The sequence below is a fragment of the Nicotiana tabacum genome, chromosome 13 (assembly GCF_000715075.1).
Source record: "Nicotiana tabacum cultivar K326 chromosome 13, ASM71507v2, whole genome shotgun sequence".
NCBI classification, from domain to species: Eukaryota; Viridiplantae; Streptophyta; class Magnoliopsida; order Solanales; family Solanaceae; genus Nicotiana; species Nicotiana tabacum.
In genome coordinates, this window is record NC_134092.1 from 23,647,396 (window position 1) to 23,674,872 (window position 27,477).

The following is a 27,477-nucleotide window of genomic DNA, read 5'->3' on the forward strand; positions in this document are numbered from 1 at the left end:
GTACGAGAATTTTTACTCTTTATATGAGATTAGGAAAATTATAAAGTTGAGAAAATATGTGTATTTTTATATGGATGTTTTAATTAAATAATAGTGTATGTATTTATTTTATACCACATGACCATGATAGTAAGATGTATAATGTGTATTAAAAGTGAGTAGTATTTTAAGTAATTTGAGATAATTTTTAATTATGTGAATAATTAGTTAATTATTAATTTTTAAGTGGAAAATTAACTTGTAATTGAATTTGTGGATAATGTTTAAGGGGGACACCATCTCCAACGTGGCAGCAAGTCACTTTGGTGATAATGACTCTTAAGTCATGAAACAAGGTGGCATAATTAGGAGAATTGGCCAAAACAGAAACTCATTCTTATCAAGTGGGGTCCACACCTCTATTTCTAAAGAATAGAAGCAACCTTTCTCGGTGAATCATATGTGTGAACATTTGGATACTCTACTGACCCATTAAAAGAATAATGTTGACTTGCCTCAGTTCTCTTGTTCTATGACTGATGACCGACTTAATGTGAAGCTTATACACTTCACATTTAGATGTAGGTAAGCTCTGGCAATGCAAAACGTGGTGCTCAGTTAGGTTGCACCAATATCTGTTTCAAGTCTTGTATAGCTATAATGGTTTCTTTAGTTGGGATATGTTCATGGTGTGGAAAGAGATTATATGCATGTGGATGTAAATGTTAATTGTTCTTGTGTTATAATCAAACTGGTTAATTTTTGAGCTGTTCTGAAGTAGCAATTTGAGGTGTTAGATATGTAATCTTTTCCTACCATGTTCGATGTGTCTGCATAGCTTTGTTCAATGATGGTGGGAAAGTTGTTTGGGTCGCCTTCCTTTGTCGTTGTTCTTGCCGTCACATGTTTTGTCGCAATCGTCGTGTGTTTGCGGGATTGTCCAGAGAATCGGCTCAGGTATGTGAGGCTATCCCCTTCATTCTTTTGCACGACTCGGATTGTACATAATGTAATGAACGAGCTCCCAAAGATACTCTACTCTTAGAAGCTAGCAGTACTTACATTGCTGCCCTTCTTATGAAACGATTGATATTGATGTTACTTCTTTTATTCTTATATTATCAATGTTGTTGGTAGTTTCTAATTCTTATAAGATTCTTGATGAAGAGTTAATCCTAATAACGTGTACGAAGAATACCGATCTTACATCACTCCGAAAGGTTCAAAATGTGATTCCAATGAGTCCAGCATGCATCATATATATGTATCTATTTTACTCTACCGAGCCGCTCTATAGTCGGCCGGGTACGGCACCTATTGTGCAACCACTGATCAGTTGGGTTTTACCGAGCTCCACGTGGTCAGGTACGATTCTACCGAGCCCTATGATGGCCGGGTACGTTTTACCGAGCATATTATGGCCGGGTACGATATGATGATGGTGATGCCCATAAAGGCGTATGTTTTAAAAGTTTATGTATATATATGTATGTATCATGTATTTCATGTTAGTAGTCCTCAGAGGTACCCAGATGTCACAGGTTGTATATTCTCTATCCCTGGTTACATTACTGTTCTTACTTATGCTTTCCTGCCTTACATACTCAGTACATTATTCGTACTGACGTCCGTTTTATTTGTGGACGCTGCATGTCATGCTGCAGGTCCTGATAGACGGGTAGAATCAGTTTGACGAGCCCTCATAGTAGACGAAATTCGCATTCAGTGAAGGATCAGTAAGACTCCACCTCATTCGGAGTGCAGCCGAGTCTATGAGTCATCGTGTCAGAGTTTTTCTATAGACTTATGGGTACGCCGGTACCCTATCCCATTTGATGTCAAATAATCTTAGAGGCTTTGTAGACAGAGGTTCATTTTGTACAGTATGTCAGAGGCCTTGATGGCCCATATGTATTTATGTTTTAAGAAAAAAATATTTATGTGATACAGTATTTTCCCACTTACGCTTGTACATTATGAGTTGTGGCCATGTTGGCCCATGATAGTTACAAAAAGGAATGCGTTCAGCCAACTCGACCTATGTATGTTCTAGTTTTGGTCGAACGATCATGAGTTATAGAGTGGTTCGCTCGGGCCAGCACGGCACCGGGTGCCAGCCACGTCTCCCCAGGTTTGGGACGTGACAAAGTGGTATCAGAGCGGGTCGTATCCAAGAAAGTATACAAAGCCGTGCCTAGTAGAGTCTCACTTATGGGTGTGTTGCGCGCCACATTTATAATTGAGAGGCTATAGGGCATTTAGAAAATATTACCCTTCTTTTGTTTCGAGATCGTGCCATAGAGCTGAGTCGTAAGAAGTCAGTATTAAGCTTTCGCAAGATTTTGTATGCACTAGAGGTGCAAGTATTACAGTAGAGCTTAAATGCATAATGTGGTAGGAAGGTTATGAAAGAAACAACAAATACGATGCGAGATTGAAAAGTAAGTAAGGTAAAGTAGAGGTGAAGAAGGTTCGAGATACTCAACTACAAAAAGGTTGTGAATAGTCGAGACTTCAGATATAGTTATAGTTTTAGTTTAGTTTACAAAGGAGACCCTAGTGAAAAGTTTGAAAATCTCTAAGAGTTAACATTCGAGGACGAATGTTCTAAAGGGGGGAAGGATGTTACACCCTGTAAGTTTAACATCCTTGATACCGATATATATACATTTGATATGGTATTTTGAGTGGAATATTTTTGTAAAATAGTTTGAAAAAAATATATGAGTGTATATAGTTATTAGTATTACTATTTTCGAATATGTTTTAAATTATACACATAATATGAGAAAGTTTATGAGATTTTCTTTATTGTAAATATAGAAATTATTTTCTCACAAGAAAAAGAAAGTTATCTTTTTACCAATTTAAGAATTAAGAGTACGAGAATTTTTACTCTTTATATGAGATTAGGAAAATTATAAAGTTGAGAAAATATGTGTATTTTTATATGGATGTTTTAATTAAATAATAGTGTATGTATTTATTTTATACCACATGACCATGATAGTAAGATGTATAATGTATATTAAAAGTGAGTAGTATTTTAAGTAATTTGAGATAATTTTTAATTATGTGAATAATTGGTTAATTATTAATTTTTAAGTGAGAAATTAACTTGTAATTGAATTTGTGGATAATGTTTAAGGGGGACACCATCCCCAACGCGGCAGCAAGTCACTTTGGTGATAATGACTCTTAAGTCATGAAACAAGGTGGCATAATTAGGAGAATTGGCCAAAACAAAAACTCATTCTTATCAAGTGGGGTCCACACCTCTATTTCTAAAGAATAGAAGCAACCTTTCTCGGTAAATCATGTGTGAACATTTGGATACTCTACTGACCCATTAAAAGAATAATGTTGACTTGCCTCAGTTCTCTTGTTCTATGACTGATGACCGACTTAATGTGAAGCTTATACACTTCACATTTAGATGTAGGTAAGCTCTGGCAATGCAAAACGTGGTGCTCAGTTAGGTTGCACCAATATCTGTTTCAAGTCTTGTATAGCTATAATGGTTTCTTTAGTTGGGATATGTTCATGGTGTGGAAAGAGATTATATGCATGTGGATATAAATGTTAATTGTTCTTGTGTTATAATCAAACTGGTTAATTTTTGAGCTGTTCTGAAGTAGCAATTTGAGGTGTTAGACATGTAATCTTTTCCTACCATGTTCGATGTGTCTGCATAGCTTTGTTCAATGATGGTGGGAAAGTTGTTTGGGTCGCCTTCCTTTGTCGTTGTTCTTGCCGTCACATATTTTGTCTCAATTGTCGTGTGTTTGCGGGATTGTCCAGAGAATCGGCTCAGGTATGTGAAGCTATCCCCTTCATTCTTTTGCACGACTCCGATTGTATATAATGTAATGAACGAGCTCCCAAAGATACTCTACTCTTAGAAGCTAGCAGTACTTACATTGCTGCCCTTCTTATAAAACGACTGATATTGATGTTACTTCTTTTATTCTTATATTATCAATGTTGTTGGTAGTTTCTGATTCTTATAAGATTCTTGATGAAGAGTTAATCCTAATAACGTGTACGAAGGATACCGACCTTACGTCACTCCGAAAGGTTCAAAATGTGATTCCAATGAGTCCAGCATGCATCATATATATGTATCTATTTTACTCTACCGAGCCGCGCTATAGTTGGCCGGGTACGGCACCTATTGTACAATTCTACCGAGCCCTATGATGGCCGGGTACGTTTTACCGAGCCTATTACGGCCGGGTACGATATGATGATGGTGATGCCCATAAAGGCGTATGTTTTAAAAGTTTATGTATATATATGTATGTATCATGTATTTCATGTCAGTAGTCCTCAGAGGTACCCAGATGTCACAGGTTGTATATTCTCTATCCCTGGTTACATTACTGTTCTTACTTATGCTTTCCTGCCTTACATACTCAGTACATTATTCGTACTGACGTCCGTTTTATTTGTGGACGCTGCATGTCATGCTGCAGGTCCTGATAGACGGGTAGAATCAGTTTGACGAGCCCTCATAGTAGACGAAATTGGCATTCAGCGAAGGATCAGTAAGACTCCACCTCATTCGGAGTGCAGCCGAGTCTATGAGTCATCGTGTCAGAGTTTTTCTACAGACTTATGGGTACGCCGGTACCCTATCCCATTTGATGTCAAATAATCTTAGAGGCTTTGTAGACAGAGGTTCATTTTGTACAGTATGTCAGAGGCCTTGATGGCCCATATGTATTTATGTTTTAAGAAAAAAATATTTATGTGATACAGTATTTTCCCACTTACGCTTGTACATTATGAGTTGTGGCCATGTTGGCCCATGATAGTTACAAAAAGGAATGCGTTCAGCCAACTCGACCTATGTATGTTCTAGTTTTGATCAAACGATCATGAGTTACAGAGTGGTTCGCTCGGGCCAGCACGACACCGGGTGCCAGCCACGCCTCCCCAGGTTTGGGGCGTGACAATACCCTGCCATTCAGTAACCTTCATCTTGCTTCCTTCCAGGAGGAATTCATAATACACAACATGTTCCCTACACGGGTAGAATATATCCGGTTCAACCCATGGTAGAAACCATTAAGAACACTTTGAATTCCACTTGCACATAACCAAGCTATCAGAACTGAATCCCTCAAACTCGGCCTAGCCACGCAGGTCACCAAACCCAAGAATATTGCCACCAAAATTTCTGTAAAGTCTCACAACATCATAATTACCCCATAAATACCATAACCGTAACACTCACTCTGAAAATACCTTATGTGAATTTAATATTGTTCCTCATTCCTTTCTTATACTGAAATGTAGAATCCATAGTCATACAAAATTATCTCAAGTCCCGACACTTTCAAATGTAAATCTCAAATTTTATCCATACACAAGTCCGAAAACATTCTCAATTGCTATATATAATTCTCAAACCCATTAGAATTTTCTCAGGAGTCACCCACTTTGCTCAAATCTAAATTGCAATGCCCAAACGGGCCGAAAGGCACAAGCCCCATTAGCACAACAAATCTCAAAGATGTAACCATGTCTTAACACCACCAATCAAATTCATACTTCGTGCTCACTACGTTCTTCAAAATAATAATTTAATCATTCCATGATTTTCGTATTTCTATAAAGTGTTATATAACCCATATTCAGGAATTTACTTACTCGAGTCATCCTCGATCTCCATCTCTGCAAGTAATAACTGATCCACAAGTATGTTTTCGATCAAAACTAAAATTTAACAGATAACCATGAAATTAAATTGTCAATAGCAGGCTCCTCCACTTAGCTTTAAGCTGCAATTATATAAACTTAGAACCCAAAAGGATTTCTCCTTCTCAATCACCATGATCTCGCACCGTTAACCCGCCAGACTTCTCGAAGACTTTTGTTAAGCTTTTCATGAACATTCTAAATCACCAGCCACAGTCACACACTCGACCTCTTACCAGGTAGCAAGTAATATTCCTCGCAGAAGTTTCATCAACATCACGCCACAGCTAACTGCTCACAAGAGATAACCCACATGTGAAATTCCTTACCGACATCTTCCAACGACGCTGCATTGGGTGCAACGACCACGTAATCAGTAAATTCTCCTGAGCTCATGCTCGCCCACCATTTGTATAAGTCTGCACTTTCCCTATTGACATTAACTGAAAGTTCAACAATACCTTCCGAACTCAAGTCATATTGCGCCTGAAACGATAATCAGATCTTCACATCCCTCTTCATTTCAAATAAACTTCTTTCTGCCATATTCAATCTTTCTTCGTACAGTACCCATCACTCCAAATAAAGTCCGTAGGTCAAATCACATTCTATCGCGATTCCAAACTGTTCTACACTTTCTCAAGGCGCGCGACTACCCTACCACAGAATCCATATGCTAATCTGCCACTCTTACTTCGATTAAATCATTTCTTTTAAGCAACTTCTCAACCTCTATTTCTCATACTTGACCTGCTAGTACTTCAACCACTGCGAAACACTTTGCGTCATGTATTCCCTCATACTTTGCTGCCCAACTGTTGCATAAAATCAAAATGCATCTCTGTAGCACCTGAACCAATAAATTGTTGCCGACTCTAAGCCTCTTCGAAGATCATCTTTCTCGAGCCATCAACATTAGAAATACCCATTCGATTCTAAAACGCTGCACACAGATATCTCTGGCAACCGCCCCTCATGCACCATTTCATAACAACCTACCCTGAAGGCGAAATTCAAGAAGACTGTAACACCGGCGGACCATAATGCATTCAAACAAGGACGGCGACACTGCATCACAATGAAAATTCGACCATGCTCGCAAATACCAAGTCTTGTTACTTTAACAACCAAACTTGGACATCTATAGTCCGATTGCCTTTCCTCCGCTGGAATTAATTGCTGAATCCCTTAATCATGCATTGAGAAATCATCTTTTCGAGCCATTCACCACCTCAACACATAATGAGCACCTTACCATTACACCAATATTGTGCGATAACAACGCATAGCCATCGTAGCAACCCGTGCATAGTCTCTAAATCATAGAAAATACAGATACTGAGCTGGAATAAAAGAACATTCTTCTGCAAGGCGACGATAATAGCCTTCCCAAACACGCAGGGAAAAATATCCTGCACCACGTTTTCAATACCACTACAACTCCTCGACGCCCAATTGATAACAAGCTCTTCGCGTCGCATAAGATTGAGTAGGAAGGAAATAAAGGCACAATCCTTAATAGAATCAAATCGCACGATAAGGAAATCAAGAAGGTAAGTGCTCCTAACATCCCTATAGCCTCTCTAAGATAAGTATAGACGTCTCCGTACCGATCCGCAAGACTCTACTAGACTTGCTCATGACTCGTGAGACCTATGTAACCTAGGCTCTGATACCAACTTGTCATGATCCAAAATTCTAACCTGTCGTGCTGGCTCCTATCTCGATACTAGGCAAGACGACAATCTCAATAAACCACAATTTCTTTTAAGTTTGAAAATATAATATTTAAACACAATCCACAAATCTCGCAAATACCGATACAAACACTCCCAAAACCTGGTGTCACTGAGTACATGAGCATCTAATATGAATACAAGTTTGGAAAATATGTTCCATAACAATCTGAGACCAAATACAGTAAATAAGGAGATAGGGAAGGAGAGGCAAGGTCTGCGAAACACGGCAGCTATCTCAAAATCTCCGAAAAATCAACTGTGCGAAAGAATCAACACTCGCTATGTCCGGGAACACCTGGATCTGCACACGAAATGCAGGGTGTAGTATGAGTACAACCAACTCACCAAGTAACAATAATAAATAGGGAACTAAAGATAATGACGACCTACACGGTTACAGTTCATTTTCAGTAATTCCAACAGAGAGTAGACATGCTATCAATTCCAGGAGTTTAAGTCAAATCAGTTTTATACAGTTCAAGTTCATGTAATCCGGATATAAAATCTTTCAGAGAATTTCACAACAATGATAGATAGAAACTAAGTGCAATAACAAATGAAAAGCAAGTACAACCTCTCAGGGCAACAATTACTCAACTCGTCACAATAGCTCAACCACTCGGCTCTCAGCCCTCAACACTCACACTTAATGGGTGCCCGCGCTCAGTAGGGGTGTACAGACTCCGGAGAGGCTCCTACATCCCAAGCGCTATAATCTGCACGGACAACTCACATGCTGCACGGACAACTCACGTGCCATAGTGTAAATATCTGGATCCGCACGGACAACTCACGTGTTGCACGGACAACTCACGTGCTATAGTATAATATAAGGATCCACACGGACAACTCACGTACTATAGTATAATATCTGGATATGCATGGATCACTCACGTGTTTCACGGACAACTCACGTGCTGCACGGACAACTCACGTGCTACACGGACAACTCACGTGCTATAGTATAATATAAGGATCCGCACAGACAACACACATGCTACACGGATAACTCACGTGCTATAGTATAATATCTTACAATCAGGACCTCGGCCTCACTCAGTCATAGATCTCTCAAGTCTCTCGGGCTCTCAATAGTCATGATACTCAACTCAAATAACAATAATATGATACATCAATAATGAACAATAGAGACTGAGATAAAATAAATATGTAAACTATGACTGAGTACAAAATAATAATTTAGCAGATAATTCAACATGTACAAGACCTCTATGGTCTTTACAGCACCAACACATAGCCTAAGCATGCTTCACTGTTAAAATTTTATAGCACAGAAAGGGCACATAGCTAACGACAAGCTTATTCAACTTTTTATTTCACGGAATGGACTATGTCCCAATTCCCACGGTGCATGCCCACACTCCCATCACCTAGCATGTGCGTCACCTCCAAAATACTCATATAATACAATAATCTGGGGTTTCATACCCTCAGGACTAGATTTAAAACTGTTTACTTATCTCAAACCGTGAAATTTCTATTCCGCTAAGTCTTTGCCACGTGAATTATCCTCCAAACGCCTCGAATCTAGCCACAAATAATTCGATTCAGTCAATAAAATTTATTGACATTAATTATAAAATAAAATGTAAATTTTCCATAAAAATCCAAAATTTAACTCAAAAATAGCCTGTGGGACCCACATCTCGGAATCTGACGAAACTCATAAAATCCGACAACCCATTCAATTACGAGTCCACCCATACCAATTTTATCAAATTTCGATAAAAACTCGACCTTCAATTCTTAAATTTTTGTTCTTGAAAGGTTTTGCACAAATCTTGATTTCTTCCATTTAAATCCGAAATAAATGATGAATATAACCATGGATTTATGAAATATTATCACTTTTGGATATAGGACACTTACCCAAGTTGAAGTCGTGAAAACTCCCTTTGGAATCGCCCAAATCCGAGACTCAAAACTCAAAAATGAGTAAAAATGGCTATCTCCCGTTTTTAAGCATTCTGCCTAGGCAAGTCGCATGTGTGAAATGCGACTTTGCCTGATTTTCGGGCAAATATAAACTGGTACCAGCCTTTATTCAGTTGACCATAATGTTTTATACAATTATTCAAATGATGAATGGTTTAATATTATGGAAACTAGAATCAAAGGTCTACAACTTTCATATTTTGATAATTTTCCGATTCCTTATAGCTTTCGAGATATAAGCTTTCAAAATCGGCTCCACGCATCAGAAATTTCTGGCGTAACTGCTTTATCAACCTTCATTCAGTCGACCATAACTTTCTGTACAAATGTCTAAATGCTAAATGGTTTAACTTTCTGGAAACTACAATCAAAGGGCTGCAACTTTCGTGTTTTGAAACTTTTCAGATTCCTTATAGCTTTCAAGATATAAGCTTTCAAAGTCATCTCTACGATTGCACCAGTTGCTGTCCAAAAACAGCATCTGCAGCAGAAAAGTTCCAGCAGCTCCTTTTGTTCGAAATCCATTCCGTTAACCTTCCTAAATCCACCCGAGGCCCTCGGGACCTTATCCAAATATACCAACATGTCCCAAAATACAATACGAACTTAGTTGAGGCTTCAAACCATGCCAAACGACGCCGAAATTATGAATCGCGCATCGAATCGAATTATGAGTTTTCAAATCTTCCAACTTCTATATTTTGCGCTGAAACGTATCAAATCAATTCCGATTGATCTCCAATTTTGCACACAAGTCATAAATGACATAACGGATCTATAAAAATTTTCAGAACTGAATTCCGACTCAGATATCAAAAAGTCAACTCCCCGGTCAAACTTCCCAAAAATTCAACTTTCGCCATTTCAAGCCTAATTCCTCTACCGACCTCCAAATAATTTTTCGGACACGCTCCTAAGTCCAAAATCACCATACGGAGGTTTTGAAATCATCAAAACTCTATTCCGGAGTCGTTTACACATAAGTCAATATTCGATCAACTATTTCAACTTAAGCTTCCAACATGAAATTCATTCTTCTAAACTAACTCCGAAATACCTTAAAACTAAAACCAACAATTCACACAAGTCATAAAACTAAAACCAACAATTCACACAAGTCATAATACCTCGTAGGAAGTTATTCAAGACTTCAAATAGTTGAAAGGAGCGTAAATGCTCAAAACGCCCGGTCGGGTCGTTACAATAAGTGATCGACTATAGAGAGGCGAGCACTGAGCAGATGTAATGATTTACTTCAAATTTTTTCTTATCTCTAATTCTCAATTTCTTTTTTATTGTCTATTTGATTTGGGATTGTTACACAAATAGCCGGTCAAATTTGTTGTTTACTCTTTCTAGCCGGTATATATAGATAATACATTGATTATACACAGTTATACACGTATTATACATGAATTTTACATATATTATACATCCACCGGCTAATTTTACTTTAAAAAGTTAAGTGGGTGGCTATTTGGGTTAATGTTTCATTTGATTTAGCCAATAAACAGCCTGATAATCGCAAATACGATACTAATCCGCCCAATGTCTTATTGGATAGTTAGCGGATTACTATATTTATAAAACGATAACCGATAAATCAAATCGTTAACGTAAATATCCGCCTGATAAATTAACACCCCTACTTCACCTTAGTCTTCTTGTCCCGGGTCCTACACAAAGTTTTCTAATATTCCAAAAAGGCCCTTCACCTTAGTCTTCTGCCCAATCTCGTTCATAACAAATTGTGGAGTTTACGTGATTATAGATTGAATTCGCGCGAGGTTGTTCTTAGAAGCATGTACCAGTAAGCATTTTCCATGGAGAACTTATTCAAGTGGTGGAACTAAATGAATATTTACTAAGGGATGCTTCACCCTTTAAAGGTTGCATCAATGTTAAAACCTTAATACTCACAGAATGCAGTCTAAACGAGGAGACACTAACTGAGATGCTATATGTAATTGTGAGATGTCGGAGAATTTGTACCTTCATGCTTTGTACTTGTACTCGATTCCGGAGTATAGTCTGAAGAATTTGAGCATTCGCCACACGAAACTCAAGTTATTAGAGTTTCGTCAAATGCGTGTGAGGAAGTTTTACCTAAATTCTAAAAGCCTAGCTAAGTTGGTGTTGGTAGACTTGTCGTATTCAATCCTAGAATTTCATATTCACTGTCCAAACCTTGGAGTCTTTTACACAAACAACGTCGAATTGTTGGATATATGGGGAATTGGTAGCGTTTGAGGGTAAGTTATCTTCTCTTTGTTATATATCCACTAATTCTTTTTATGAAGTTATATATTTCGTATTGTTACAAAATACATTTGTCCCTGATTGGTTGTGTAAAGATTTACAATGTCTCGAGCCACTCTACTTATTGCCTTAAGCTTTTGAATTCAATGCTCAAATGTTTTTTCGCACATATACAAACAAGTTAGTGACCTTTTCTCCGAAAGGTATCTTTAAGCTTTCTTTTATTGTGATCTGTAATATTCTTTGATCACTTGAAGAACATATTGAAATATATCTCTTGCGTGTGGTGCAAGCATATACTTAGGTAGTTTCCCTCTTATTTTATACCATATGCGATTCTTCTATAAATATAATCTCTTCCACTGGTATTAAAATTGCTTAATGACATTAACCCTCTGCATTACAAACGGTACTGGTACTGGTTTGAGGTTAGACCTTTTCTATTCACTGAGGTTTCCTGATAAAGATTTCAGGTTGAGGTTTGAATACTAGCTCGGATCCTTCAAAATTGCATGGATCTTTGAAAACTATCGCCGAGTATATGTGAGATATTCCAAAAGTTATTCATTTTTAGAGGATCTGACAGGGGTGCAACGACATTTTTTTGGAGGATCTGATAAGGGTGCAGCAACATGTTTTGAGAATCCGAGCAACATAACCTGTTAGTGAAATTATTCCATGTGCAAACAAGTTGGTGACTTTTTTCCAAAATGTATCTTTATTTTTTTTTTCTCCTTCTCCTTCTTGATGTGCTCCCTTTCTTTCTTTTCTATAAAGTTGTGCCGCTAGGTGGCGTGGTCCTATATATCATTCCAAATATGCAGAAAAGCGAAGAGGGACATAAACCCGACACCTGCAAGAGTTATAGAAAAGATCCCTTCAATACCACCTTATATCCACCTTTCTAACTCTTCATATAACAAAAATTACATTGTTGGGTATCTTCCTTCCTGCTTAAGTCTTCATAGCATGACATTGCCTTCCCTATAGGAATGTCTAACAGCAATGTGATGTTGCTTGTCCTTCATCACTATAATTTTCACGGTTCTTTGCATTTTCTAGGGCATACTCGCCTTACCTTGTATCATCTGAACCAGGATCATCGAGTCCAATTCCAAAGTGAAATTAACCAACCATTATCACAACACCAATTCACTCCAAACAGAGCAGCCTGAGCTTCATTGAAATTGTTAGTCAAGAATTGAACGGGGTTGGCAAAAGCCATCACCAAATTGCCATTTTCATTCCTAACAATCCCACATGCTCCGGCTTTGCTATGTTAGCGTAATAAAGCTACCATCTATATTGAGGATAATAGAATTGCCAGGGGGTTCTTCCATTTAATCATAATGCTTGTTAGCATTGGTTTGTAGTTGGTACTGATTTCACAAACTTTACCCCAGTCCCAGTCATTGTTCACTGGAGCAAATTTCTTGGCAATAGCAATCTTTATATGAAAGAGTATTTAAAGATACATTCTTTTATCAGTAGTATTTGTACCACCATACAACTTCGCACACCTTGCCTTCCATAATTCCCACAAAATAAATTGAGGAGTAATGTGAAGAACAAGTTTGTGTACCTCATTGTTAGGATGCATGTGCCACTAGTTCCTCAGAATGCTACCAAAGGTTTGGCTAGTAGTAATGATGCCTAGTGGTCTAGCCATAGTGTTCCACAACCTCACTGCCCTCTCTCCGGTTTCAAAGCAGTGATTAGTGGTTTCCTCTCTAGGAGATAAACAACATGAGCAATTTTATAATATGATGCATGCCAAATCTTAGCATATTATCTCCTAGCGCGAGTTTCTTGTTAATCAATCTCCACATGAAGAAAGAAACTTTGAAAGGGATCTCCTTCCTCCAAATCTTACTCATGCTAGTAACCGAGGTTCTTTTTTGCCTTAAAGAGTCCCAGGCAGCAGCGCAAGAAAATTTGCCATATGTGGTAAGGTACTAAATGGTCTTGTATTTGATATTTCTCTTACCAATGTCTTCTTTGAAAAAGATTTATACAATGTGCTCCGGGATATGGTTATTGAGGTGTTCCAGATTCCACACATTTCCTTGAATGAAGTGGTTAACTTTGATGTATCCTGGCTTGGGAGAGGGGTTTACAAGGTTCATGATTGAGCCGAGGTCCAATTATCCCACCAGAATAGTACATCCCCATTATTGATCTTCCAAATAATATTAGGTTCAATTTTCGGCCTGATATCCATGAGTGTTTTCCAAGTGTTTGAATCCTTAGGATTACAAACTTTATAAACCAAATTGCTTCTAGGACAATATTTTGTACTGAGAAATTTTGGCCATTTGTCCATTGTTCTAATCCCCCACCATGTCTTTGCAGTGAATGATTGACAAATATCCTGGAGTTTTTGAAGCCCAAACCACCTTCGTCAATTGGATAGCACATCTTCTCCGAGGAGCTCTAATGATAATTGTTTTTCTCTTCCTTTTGGCCCCAAAAGAAGTTAGAAAAATACATTTTCATTTGGGCAAATATTGTTTTAGGTGGTACCATTGCGGAGATTAGATGAAGAGCCTGAGATTGCAAAATGTGATTGATGATTATTGCTTTACATCCGGCTGAGAGCATTTTGCCTTGCCACCCTCCAGTTTTATTGAGAATCTTAGTTGCACAATATGAAAAATAGCTAACCTTTTTTCTACCTGTGTAAACTAGGCATCCCGGGTAAGTGAAGGGGAAATATTGATGTTTGTACCCTGTCCATCCCTTCAATCTACCCCTTATAGAAGGATCTATGTTGTTGTGGGTAAGGAAGAAGCTCTTTTCTTTATTAATCTCTTGACCCAAAGCATCCTGATATTCTCTAAGTTGATTCATGGTGAGCTTAATGGACTTCTTATGGATTGGAGAGAAGAGAACAATGTCATCTGCATAACTGAGGTGATTGATATATGGACCTCTTTTGTGCATAGTGAAACCAATGAAGTTCTGGTTCGTATGAAGTTGATTGAGTGGCTTAGATAAGACGTCAGCAACAATAATAAAAATGGAGGGAGATAGAGGAACCCCTTGTTTAAGGCCCCTGGAAGACTTAAAAAATCCATATTTGGTGCCATTTATGATAATGGAGTGCCAATTTTTCGAAATTAATCTGAAGACCCAATCGATAAAAATCTCTGATATACCCATCTTCCTTAAAACAACATTTATGAAAGCCCATGACATTTTATTATAGGCTTTAGACATGTCGAGCTTAATGATTACATTACCCCCACTGCTATTATCATTGATATTATGGATAATTTCTTGAGTTAGGAGGACACTTTATGTGATGATTCTTCCTTGAACAAATCCAGATTAGTTTTCAAAAATTATTTTAGGAAGAATAGTTGCAATCCTCACTGCAAGAATCTTAGAAAGGATCTTGTTTGAGAAGTTGCAGAGGCTAATAGGTCTTAGCTGAGAGAGACTAGTGGGATCTTTGAATTTTGGGATTAAGACAAGATATGTGTGAGTGATAAACTTGGTCAAGCAGCTCCTTCAAAGAAAGAGGAAACAAATCAGCATACATCATGTTTGATAATCCTCCAAGCACTCTGGAAAAAAGTGCCCATTATAACCATCGGGACCAGCCGCACTATTAGGGTCCAGTGAGAAAACAACATCTTTAATTTCGGATTCAGAGAGAATTTGATGAAGGTTCAGATTGTCTTCTTCAGTAACCACAATATCCACCCATCTAAGAATATCAGATCTGTTAGGCTCTTGAGGTTGGGTGAATAGTGTATAAAAATATTGCATTGCAACTTTAAATATTGCATGATTTCCTTCCACCCAGTTATCATTAGAGTCTTTGATCATGATAATTCTGGATCTCCTTCTTTTTTCCTTAATAGTTCTATGAAAGAAATTGGAATTGGATTCTCCATCTTCCTCCCATTTGATGGAGCCACCCAATGTACTTAGCATTTGATTTGTGAAGGAGAATTCTATTCGAGTTAGAGGCATCAACATCATAATTTTCTTCACAAATAGCAACTTTAGCCTCCATTTCCATAGTGATTTTGAAGACATCTCCAATGCTATCTTTAGACCACATGCTAAGTACTTTGGATAGCCTTGTCAATTTGAATTGAAGTATCCAAGATGCATTGCCCTGAAATTCTTCTGCCCAAGCATTTTCCACAATTGTTAAGTAGTCAGGTTTAGAAAACTAGAAGTTAAGGAACCAAATACTTAATAGTATCTTCGTTCCGATTATCACAGCTCATGAGAAGGAGGTTGTGGTCAGAACCTATCTTTGGCAAATGATCAACCCTAGTAACTTCGAAAGAATTATACCAAGCTTCATTACCCATCACTCTATACGGCCTTTTGCTAATCATGTTCCCTCTTCTTCTACCATTGCACCATGTGAAAGGATGCCCTATGAAGCCAACATCAAAGAGTTCACAATCTTTCATATAGTTAATAAAGTCCAAACTTTTGCTAAGCCTGTAGGGGACCCCTCCAAGTTTCTCTTTAGTAGATAAGATGGAGTTAAAATCCCCTAGAATTGTCCAAGGACCATCGACCATTGAGTGGATATTTCTGAGCTTCCTTCATAATTTTCTTCTTTCAGCACTTGTGGACTTGGCATAGACCATTGTGATCCAGTGAATATGGTTGTCCCTCTTGAGGTTAATTTGAAGGGTGATTTGTTGGTTGCTTCTGGAAAAACCATTGTAGTCGAAATCATCTTTCCAGAAAAATCAAACTTTGCTATTGGCATTAGACACAACAAGATCATAGCCCAGCCCTATTCTATATGTGTCAATGTGAAAAGCTAGTAAGAAAGATTCTTGTAGAGTAATGAAATTAATATGGTTTATCTTAACCAGATTTGTGAATCTTGCGAAGGCTTTCTTTGATTTCATTCCTCTAATATTCCATGAGATAAGCTTAATCATGGGAAATATTTGAGGAGGAAGTGACCCGCTTTCCTTCGTTAATAGGTTTTTGAGCACCTTGTAGGCCACTCTTCTTTCCTTTCTGTGCATTAGACACCTTGGGGATAAGCCCTGTTTGTTAATGACTTCTTCTGTTTCTTTGGTGACTGGATCCATAGGATCCTCTGGAAGAGGTGATGGTGGTTCATATAAGCTATCAGCTACATGTTCTCCTTCATCCTCGCTAGATTGTATTAAATTTTCTTCTACCTTTTCCACAGATTTTGCATCTTCAATTTGTTACTCCAAATCTTCTAAAAACTCCTCCTCTAATCCATCACTTTATTCATATCTTGTGTTTTAGTCTAAGTCATGTCCATATTTTTTAGGGTGGTCGTGTGGGAGAAACTCTAAACATCCCAAGTCAATCACCAGTTGGCCTCCCTTTGCTTGGACACATGCAGTATCATCAGTAAGAGGGTGCTTAGTGGAGTTATTTGAGCTCCCTTCTGTGCTTTGACTTATATTATTATCAGCCTTTTCTAGTAAAGGGACTTCCCTGTGTTGCATATCTTCCTATTTATGCTTTATTTGAATGGTAGGTGGATGGATTTCCCCCTATTTTTTGTCTCCTCTTCAATGGTAATGATGTCTTTGATCTTTCTTGCAGTGATCTACTTCTGTTTTTGTTTGGGCCACACCATATTTTTCACTCTAAGATAATTGTTGGCCATGCCCTTTTACTTTCTCCTTTAACTTCTATTATTTCTCTTTTTCTTTTATTGGAGTCCTTCTGGTTGTGGCTCTGCATTAAAGGATGTCTCAGCTGGTAGTTGAGTCTCAATAAGCGAATTAGTTTTAGTAAACATTTGAGGCTCATTGATAGAGGTAGTCTTGGCAGGGAATTGAGGCTCATTAATAACAAGGGCCTTGGTTTGTACTACTTCCTCCTTTTTGTTGTTAAAGTTGGCAGTATTGGCATTTCCTTTTTTGTTTGCGGACTTCTTGTTCCATTTCCTTGTGAATTGGGTAAAGCCATCATCTTCCTTTTTTGAGGTTTCAGTTGTGTTATCAGAGTTCTTTCTTTCTTCCTCTCTGCTTTGTGTTCCTGGGTTATCTTGTTGGTTATCCTTGAGATCCTTAGCTAGTTTAGCATTCTTTCGCGCTTCCACTTTGCATTTGGAGCTGTCATGTCCCTGAAGTTTACATGTTTTGAAAAACACAGGAACCCCTTCCTAGTCCAACTTATGTACATGACCTTTCAAGCCTATTCTCTGTTATTCTTTGCCAAACCACACTGATTTTTGCATAGGCTTGAGAAGATCTACCTCGACTGTTACTTTAGCTAAATTGGGTCTCGATGTGATGATGGTGGCAATATCCTCTTTCAAAGGAGTTCCGATTTGAGTAAGAATTTGTTTGAGGTAATCCCAATTAAATAAATGGTAATTTAGTTTGGGGAGAAAGACCCATATAGGGGCAAGAGAGGTTTCCTTACTAGCATCAAAATCAGGAGACCATTTAAACATGCGCATAATATAATTAAAGATTCCCATAAATTATTGAAAGTAAACAGTGTTAAAATCAGATTCCATCGAAATCTATGAAAACGTGCCTATAGCTGTAAGCTCCAATCCTTACTTTTCCTTTGAGAGGCATTTGTTCTAGAAATTTAGATCTGATTAGTTAAATTTTAGGTCTGCCATATGTGAACTTGTCGGCCAGAGTCCACTTGCATTCTTCAATCATAACACCATAGTAGTCTTCAGTTTTGAAAATTACTGTCGGCATGCCATTGTGAGTAGTCGGTCGAGCAATAACCTTAGAGCTAGGTTTATTGGGAGGTGGAGATGGTGCTTCCTTCAGCACAGTCATGTAGTCTGATTTTTGTTGTATTGGGGCTTTTGATGTTGAAGGGATAGCAGGGGGGAACCTTTTATGGTTCAGCACCCGCCGGTAGCATCGCCGCCGGCATGCTTATCTTGGCGTCGCGTCAGACCACGCGTATGATGTTAAAGATGTCGGGCAATGGTAATATTTCTAGAGAGCATTTTTCTTCTTCAAGTCCATATGTTATTTTTACAAGAATCAGAATTACCACCACAGACTAGAGGCACATTGATTAGGGATAGAATGCAACTTCATTCTTTCAGAATCATAACCAAAAAATACTCCGGATGGAACTTTGATCCACAATGAAAGAATTTCACAGGTCGCATAGCATGGAAGAAAAGGACCTCCTATCATATCCTTCCAAGATATCAAAACTGCATCATAGCACCAGAATTTACTAGTTGTTCGGCTGAGATCTATAAAGTTCCTTGTGCGAACTCTAATGCTTTGAGTAGTGCTCTATCAAGGTCTTCTGACCATGTAACTTAATTTTTGTTATCTAGGTCCTTTGTCCGAAGAGATTTTGGTACATGTCCCCCTCTTTCTTTTTTGTATAATGGTTATTCAATAATAGACAGGGTAGGGGTCCATATCAAACCCTTCTCCACTTCAAAGCGGAGTTAAATAAAAAAAGTCTTTATATCATAAAACTTCCCCCTATACATATCCAAAAATACACCAAGTACAGTTCCACATTCTAGTCATGCGAATATATTTCTTTTCTGTTTGTGCCTAATAGGTGCCATGCATTCTATCAAGTATATAAGGTTCTACTGCCTGTTTAGGGAGTTCCCTGGAATTGAAGAACATAGAATCCTTTTCCTCAATGCTCTATTTTGCAAGAACATAGGCTACTTGATTAGCCTCCCTATAACAATGTAGATAACCATAGTTAACCTGCTGAAGGAGCCGTCTAGTCTCCATTATAGTTTCCTACTGATTCCAAGTCAGGTCACTCAAGGACAATATACAGTACTGATAAATGTGTGATATACACCATTTGACACCAAGAAAAGCAGCCCTTGCCTCTGCCAATTGCTACTGCCCTTTCCTAGAGATTGTGCAAATTCCATAATGATACAACCATTAGAATCTTCGACAATGCCTTTAGATCCCAGAAGACCTAGTCCTTCCTCATTCTTACTATCATCATTTGTTATCTTTACCCAGCTAAGATGATATTGAAATGTGAACAATATAAACTTGTTTTCATTTTTTATAATAGGTTATGAACTAGAATATTAATTTATTACATGTATTAGAGTATAGAACACATTGATGTATTTTGGAAGATACAATGTCTAGTAGTGTCATCCATGTACCTTGAAAGATGTGAGGTGTGTGGACTTAGTTATTATGTTTACATGTAGTGTAGGCTAGATACATGAAAGATTTCTTCTATAAATAGTCATGTATTCCTAGCCATTTGGCGAGTCAAATGGATAAATGACTCACATCCCTTCCTACTTACACTATGCTTTATTTCCTCTCTCTGCTTCTATATCTAAGAAGCTCGTCAAACTTCGTAGGAACTTCTTATGGCATGGAAACAAGGAATAGAAGTCCTTCAACCTTTTGAGTTGGAGCACTGTTATTCTTGACAAGATGTTTGGCCATCTAGGTGTTAGAGATTTTATGTCTTACAAAAAAATGTGCAAATGGTTGTGAGAATTCCCTTTGGAGAAATGTCATATTCTCCAAATATAGACTTACTAGCCCCTGCATTATTAAACTCACCCCTTTTCGTCTTGGTTTTGGAGTGGGGAAAGCTATTAAAGATCTCTGGGTCTTTATGGAACACTTTTCTTTATAGGTTAAAAGTACAAAGAGGGGTGAAGTGTCGATTTTTCTTTTTGTATTCTAAGTAGTTGACTAGTTTACCAATTAGTCGACTGAAGATAAGAAATAAATATAAGTAAAGCAGAAATAATGTGCAGGAATTAAAGACACCGGAATTTTTATATTGGTTCGGATTCAATGTGAATCCTACGTCCAGTCCCCTTGGGTTGCAAGGGTGCTCTCTTTCAGTATTGAAGTTCCTCGATTACAAGAGAGTTGATGTAGCTTTACACCAACATCTTAGTCACTATGTCACTTCTCTCTTCTTGATACAATGCCTCACTAGTGTTTATCTTTTTTTCTTCTCTCGCTAACTACACAACAGATCTAAAGAAAACTACAATGCTTGTTTAGAGTAGAACAAATAGAATGATATTGGTTTGTTCAAAGTATATCTGCTTCACGACTGGTACTGTCACGACCTTAAATTTTCACCTTTGGACCGTGATGGCGCCTAACATTTCACTTGCTAGGCAAGTCAACGTTAGAATAATATTATCTATTTTAAAATAATTTTTAAATTTATTAATAACAAAGAAACAAATGCGGAAGTAAAGTCTGAAATGTAGTGAATAATCCATAAAAATAACGGTGTCTAAATACCATCCCAGAATTGGTATCACAAGTGCACGAGCTTCTAGAATAATACAAATAAAGGTATGAATACAATAAAGTTGTCTGAAAATAAACACACAACTAAAGTAAAGTAGACGGGAACTTCAGAACTGCGGACGCCGTGCAGTTATACCTCAAGTCTCCTCTGGTAGCTAAAATCCAAGCAAGTCTATGGTACGCCGCTGGGACCAACTCTGAAATCTATACAAGAAGTACAGAGTGTAGTATCAGTACAACCGACCCCATGTACTAGTAAGTGTCGAGCCTAACCTCGACGAAGTAGTGACAAGGCTAAGGCAGGTCACTTACATTAACCTGTACGCAATAATAGTAATAACCACAATAATATAATTAAATCAGGTAACTCATTTCTAATAGTTGAAGCCAACTCAGCAGTCATAACCAATTGTTATTTCAATCAATTTCCGTTGCAGCATGCAACCCGCTACCACAACATATTCATTTTCAATCCTCCCATATATTTATTTTAATCAAGTATTTATAGACTTTTAAATAAGTCTGTTGCGGCGAGCAACCGGATCCCCCAATATGGAGTTTTAAACAAGTCTGTTGCGGCGTGCAACCCGATCCCCCAATATGGACTTTTAATCAATTCTGTTGTGACGTGCAACCCGCTCCTCCAATATATCCATTTACCAATTCTTATAGAAGAAATTACCCCAATAAATGCAATAATTAATATAAATTTTTTAAGACAACAAGCATACAATAATTATGATTTAATTATGAAACAAACAATGACAAATAGCAATTTATTATGAAAATCAGGGAGAAAATAGGCAGTTTACTATTTAATATGCTAAATGTCAAGTAGCAATTAATGCACATAAATCAAATCAGCATGTAGCAATTATTTCAGGAATTCAAGAATTAATATTTGACAAAGAATAGGAGAGAAACAATTATCATAACAATTAATTCGTGTATTAAAACGAATTTAGGATTTTCAAATAATTATGCAAATAATTAATTTGACGACGTATAGACACTCGTCACCTCGCCTATACGTCGTTCACATGTATTTCACATAACAAATAATTTAAGGGTTCTATCCCCTCAAGTCAAGTTTAATCACGACACTTACCTCGCTTTGCAATTCCGATCAATTACTCGACCACAACTTTTCCTTTTAAATTTGTCTCCAAAAGCTTCAAATATATTCACAAACAATTCGATATACTCAATACGAATCATATGAGTTAATTCCATATGAATTTACTAATTTTCCGGATAAAATCTAAAATTCACTTTAAAAGTTGACATTGGGGCCCATGTCTCGAATCTCGGAAAAACTTAAGAAATTCGAACACCCATTCTGAGACGAGTCCTACCATACAAAAATTATCAAATTCCGATGTCAAATGGACCTTCAAATCTTAAACTTTTATTTTTGGAAGATTTTATAAAAATCTGATTTTTCTCCCAAAAATTCACGGATTCATGATATAAATGAGTATGGAATCATGACATATAATCAATATAGGATAAGTAACACTTACCCCAATATTTTCCCGTAAAAATCGCCCCAGAATCGCCTTACCCGAGCTCAAAAATGGACAATGGTTGAAAATGGGACAAATCCCATTGTTTTTTCGAATTTTACCCTTCGCGAACGCGGTCAGTGCCTCGCGTTCGCGAAGCACAAATTTGTGCTATCCAATTTTACTCTTCGCGAACGTGAGGTCTACCTTGCGAACACGAAGCTTGCCTGGCTTAGCCTTCGCGAACGCGAGCTGCCCTTCGCGAACACGAAGGCAAATTTCTCTCCGGTCATTTCCCCGTCACGAACGCGAAGCTTTGCATCTCGACCCTTCGAGAACGCGTTCCCTCTGTCGTGAACGTGAAGCACAAAAATGTGTCAGTCCAATTTGCTCTTCGCGTTCGCGAGAGTTCCTTGAACGCGAAGAAGAACACACCAGAAGCCTAAAGTTTGCAGAACCCAGATTTTTCAAAGTTCGAAATTATCATGTGGCCTATCCGAAACTCACCCGAGCCCTCGAGGATCCAAACCAAACATGAAAACAAGTCCTAAAACATCATACGAACTTGATCGCGTGATCAAGTTGTCAAAATAACACCTAGAACGACGAATCAGACACCAAATCAAAGGAAATTTTCAATAAAACTTTAAAACTTATATTTTCACAACCGGACCTCCGAATCATGTCAAATCAACTTCGTTTCTCACTAAATTTGGCAAATAAATAATAAATATTATAGTGGACCTATACCGGGCTCCGAAACTAAAATACGGACCCGATATCAATAAATCCAACATCAGTAAATTCTTAAAAATTATTAAGCTTTCAAACTTTTAATGTTTCATCAAAATTTCATATCTCAGGTTAGGGACCTCGGAATTCGATTCTGGGCATACTCCTAAGTCCCAAATCACGATACGGACCTACCGGAATTGTCAAAATACTGATCCGAGTCCATTTGCTCAAAATATTGACCAAAGTCAGCTCAGTTGAGTTTTAAAGCTCTATTTCACATTTTAATCCATTTTTCACACAAAAACTTTCCGAAAAATTATACGGACTGCGCATGCAAGTCGAGGAATGATAAATAGTTCTTTTTGAGGTCTTAGAACATAGAATTACTTATTAAATTTAAAGATGACACTTTGGGTCATCACAGGTACAAATGTATATAAACTTCGTGAGGTCTTCTTGACTCTTGATTGATGTGAATCTTGAGAGATTACAGACCCAAGGGAGTTGATCCTTGAAAGGAATCGTAGAGTGATTCTTTTCAAGAATAAGGTGGAGCTTTCGTTGATTTGCCTTGACTTGTGGCCTTGATAGACTTTTCTTCCGGTAAGCAAACCTTTATGTTATTGATCAATCAAAGTTGGATCCCTTGATTTTGGGCTTTAACGGTCTACCTTTGATAGAGGAATCTCCAGTGCATAAAGTTACAATCTTATTTTCCTTTAATTTGGAACCTTCTTATAATTTCCTCCGTCAATCTGCTATCAAATTCTTGATTGATTCTTCTTTCATATTTCCGCTACTTCTTCCTTTTCGTCTCTAATCATTGATATTTTTCCTTTCCTTTGCTTCCATTGAGATATCTTTTCCTTAATTCTTTTACTTATTCCTGTCCTTTGCTTCCTTTCTTTTAATTCTTCCAAACTTGAATGATAGAATTTATTGAGTCCTTTGTTTTATCCCTCGTGATCCTGCACCATAGTAATATGTTATTTTTCATCATTGAAATTTATATTTAACAATCTCCTCATTTTTGATGATGACAAAATAACATATAAAAGCAGTTTACTTCACTGTTATAGTTGGTGCTTGTTTTGCTGTAGTTGACTTCTAAGTTGACTTCCATGACATGGCAGTTGACTTCCCCTAAAAAAAGGTGTCGCTATTTAAAAATCTCCCCCTTATATGCTGCAGCCGGCTCTCCCTCAACAAGTGCTGCTATTTGACCTGCACTATAATTAACCTTTTCTCCCCCCTTTTGGCATCAACAAAGATGGGATATAAACATGTATAAAGTAGATATAGACAAGCAATTTAGGCAACTATAGGCAATTATAGGCATGCAGAGTTAGCAAAAAAAATAAAAAAAACATCTAACGACTGGTTATCCAGTCCAAAACAGCAAAAACATATTGTCTGAAACATCCACAACTAACGACGCAAGAAATAAGTAAGAGTATTGCAGATCGCCTCCTTCAGACGATCAAAGATGGCATTTGCTAAAACTGTCACTGCATCAATCATATCATGTACTTCCTTGAAGGATTTGTTTGCATTTTCTGCTAGCTTGAGAATTTTGACCCTTATCTTCGTAACATCGGACCCTATCTCTTTGGAGATGGCATGAATGTCCCCAACAATTGATTGAGTTGTAGCAAGAAGATCCTTGATGATGGTCAGCTTGTTGTCAATAACAGTCAATTTTTCTACAAGATCAGGATCAATTACACTATGATGGGAACCAAAGTCTTTGACCTTTGAATCAGGCTGAACATTACTGATTTCTCCCTCCTGTGTCTTCACCCAGGAACCCTTAACACACACATACCCCATACTAGCAAAGGCTCTAGAGCTGTAGGATTTAGTGACAGAGACAAAAGGATATTCTTAGATAGAGATGTTGTGAGCTTCTAAAAGATGGGTGATAATCATACCATAAGGTAGACTGGTGGGGTCATCAGCACTTTCAACCATAAAATTTATGACCCATGAGGACAGTTTGACCTTAAGCTTGGTTACTAGATAGTAGACAAGAAAGGTATCTCGTTGAGAGAACGTGAAGAATGAGCCAGTGCGAGAAAGAAGAGTAGTTGCAACAATGTGGGCCAAAACTCGGGTTTTAAAACTAACATCACTGGGACCTAACTGGTTAGGGAGGAAATCAGAGGGACACTCAGCTATACAGTGCTTGGATTGATAAAAAGTAATTTCAAAGTCTTCAGGCCAGGTAATTTTGAAAAGCATGGGAAAACCAGAGCAATTACACTGAAAAATTGAGTCAAACATGGCACAATATAGAACAATACATTTTCCTAGAACTATGGATTCAAACTTATCAGGCTTGCTAGAGCGGAGATTGGCATAGAACATCCTCACTAGGTTCATAGACTTTAGGAGGGGATAAAGAGAGGAAATTTGACCATCCTTGAAAAACGAATAGATCATTTACCTTATAATTAAGGGCCTCCATGTCGTCAAGATCGATTACTCTGCCATAGGCAATGGGCTTTTCTTTGAGGGCAATGAAGAAGTCTCTATTTGGAGTATCCCAGAAATGGAGGTCTGACTATAGAGAACTTGAGAGGTCTACCCTGGATTTCTTGTGGGTGAAGGATTCAAGGGGGTCTTCAATGGGTCTTTTTCCAAGAGCCTTTTCGCCCATTCGATGAGTGTGGTCAAATGGCTCTGCCTGAGAAGAGGAAAACACTTCAAAGTGGACGGATCCTAGGTCTACTTGTTCTGGAGGCTGAGAGGAGAGTTTTCCCTTGGCGAGTACATTTTCTAGTGGAGGCAAAGGGATTCTTGGAGTGTTTTGCCATTGAAGGGTTTTTGGAGAAGTGTTTCTAAGCGATAAGAACAATGAAGAAGAGGAAAGGTGATTTAGAGGGTTAAAAAAACGGATTTGACGGTTGAGTACATGAAAGGAAAGGGCGTCAGTATTGATACCTAATTTTGCCCTCATATTTTATAAAATATTATATATACTTTTAAAATATTATTTTGCATCATCACTCAATTTACAAGAGTCATATAAATATTTTTTTTATAATTTTCATAATTTATAAAGCTTTAAAATGATCTTTTTTTGCATTTAAGTTGTTCAAATATCTATTAATTACCCTTTAAAATTATATTTGTGATGACTTAATCATCCAAATTTATTATTCATCCCCACATATATGTTTTATATTATTTTTATTTCATTTCATATAATTACATTTGTATTTTGAGCTATTCACATAATTTTGCAATAATAGCATATATTCTATACATAATTACATTATTTACACTAAAATAGCATTTTTATATTTTTATAACGTTAAACTATTATTTTCAATCATTTTTACTGCATAAGTAATATTTTTATTATTTATAAATTACTTTTTATAAATTATTTTAAATAATTTTCGTATATGTAATTTTATAGCCCAATGGAGGGTTATTTTTCGGACCAAAACAGGCCCAAGGCATCTGGCCCATTCATTTTACTCTTCAGCAGCCCAAACCAAACAACCCCATTCATTTAACCCGGTCACGACCTATTTTACGACCCGCCTCGCTTCCACTTTAATCCCGACCGTTGATCTTAAATGATTAACGGCCCACAACAGCCCTTCCCTTTCCATTATAACCCTCTCCCCTAGAGACAAATCCCCTACCCAGATGCCTCTATTTTCTATCATCTCTCCTTCTCCCTCCTTCAGAAACCCTAGCCGCCTTCCCCAATCTACTCTAAATCCGATCAAATCATTGATTCCTTCTGTGATTTACTTACCTTTTACGTGTAACCTTGTTGTTACTTGCAAGACTATGGTGTTACTTAGTACTTGCCCCATTTTTGGCAAATACCAGTCTCCGAATCAAGGGGAATTAGCTTCACCCTTCGAGATTTGGACAATATTTTGTCTGCATACACTCACTGCCAGCACATATGGGTCCGATTCAGTGAGATTTTTTGACGTTGTGTTCTCCTTTTGAACTAGGGTTTACACGATTTTATCCTAAATTGATTCTGAGTGATTTTTCATACTTCTCTTTCCTTATTTGTGTGTCGATCTTTACTACTATATAAACCCCCTTTCCCGTTCCCCTTCTAAGGCTTAACGATCATTGAAACTACTTCTATTCTCTCACTCTCACTTGTCTTATACTACTCCGAGGCTTAATCTCTTGGCCGACTGAAAGCCAAGGTCACCAAAATCTTCTCTATCAACCTCCCTAGTGTGAGTACTGCTCGGGGCTCATTGAAGCTCCTGTGAACTCTGACGCAATAGGATTTGGGGTTCTCATTGTTCTCATTGTTCTCTTTCAATTGATGTCACTGCTGAGATCCTCGGATTAAAGACGGATAATTCTAAG

The 27,477-nt window shown here is 37.6% G+C and overlaps 2 long non-coding RNA genes across 2 annotated transcripts; both read left to right on the forward strand.

Annotated features, from left to right (window-relative positions):
- The first annotated feature begins 412 nt into the window (after nucleotides 1-412).
- Nucleotides 413-1,939, forward strand: LOC142168390 (uncharacterized). The gene is made up of 2 exons (XR_012698254.1): nucleotides 413-936; nucleotides 1,644-1,939. It is a non-coding gene; the product is annotated as an uncharacterized LOC142168390 (long non-coding RNA).
- Nucleotides 1,940-2,893: 954 nt separating this feature from the next.
- Nucleotides 2,894-4,750, forward strand: LOC142168391 (uncharacterized). The gene is made up of 2 exons (XR_012698255.1): nucleotides 2,894-3,793; nucleotides 4,455-4,750. It is a non-coding gene; the product is annotated as an uncharacterized LOC142168391 (long non-coding RNA).
- The last annotated feature ends 22,727 nt before the right edge of the window (nucleotides 4,751-27,477 follow it).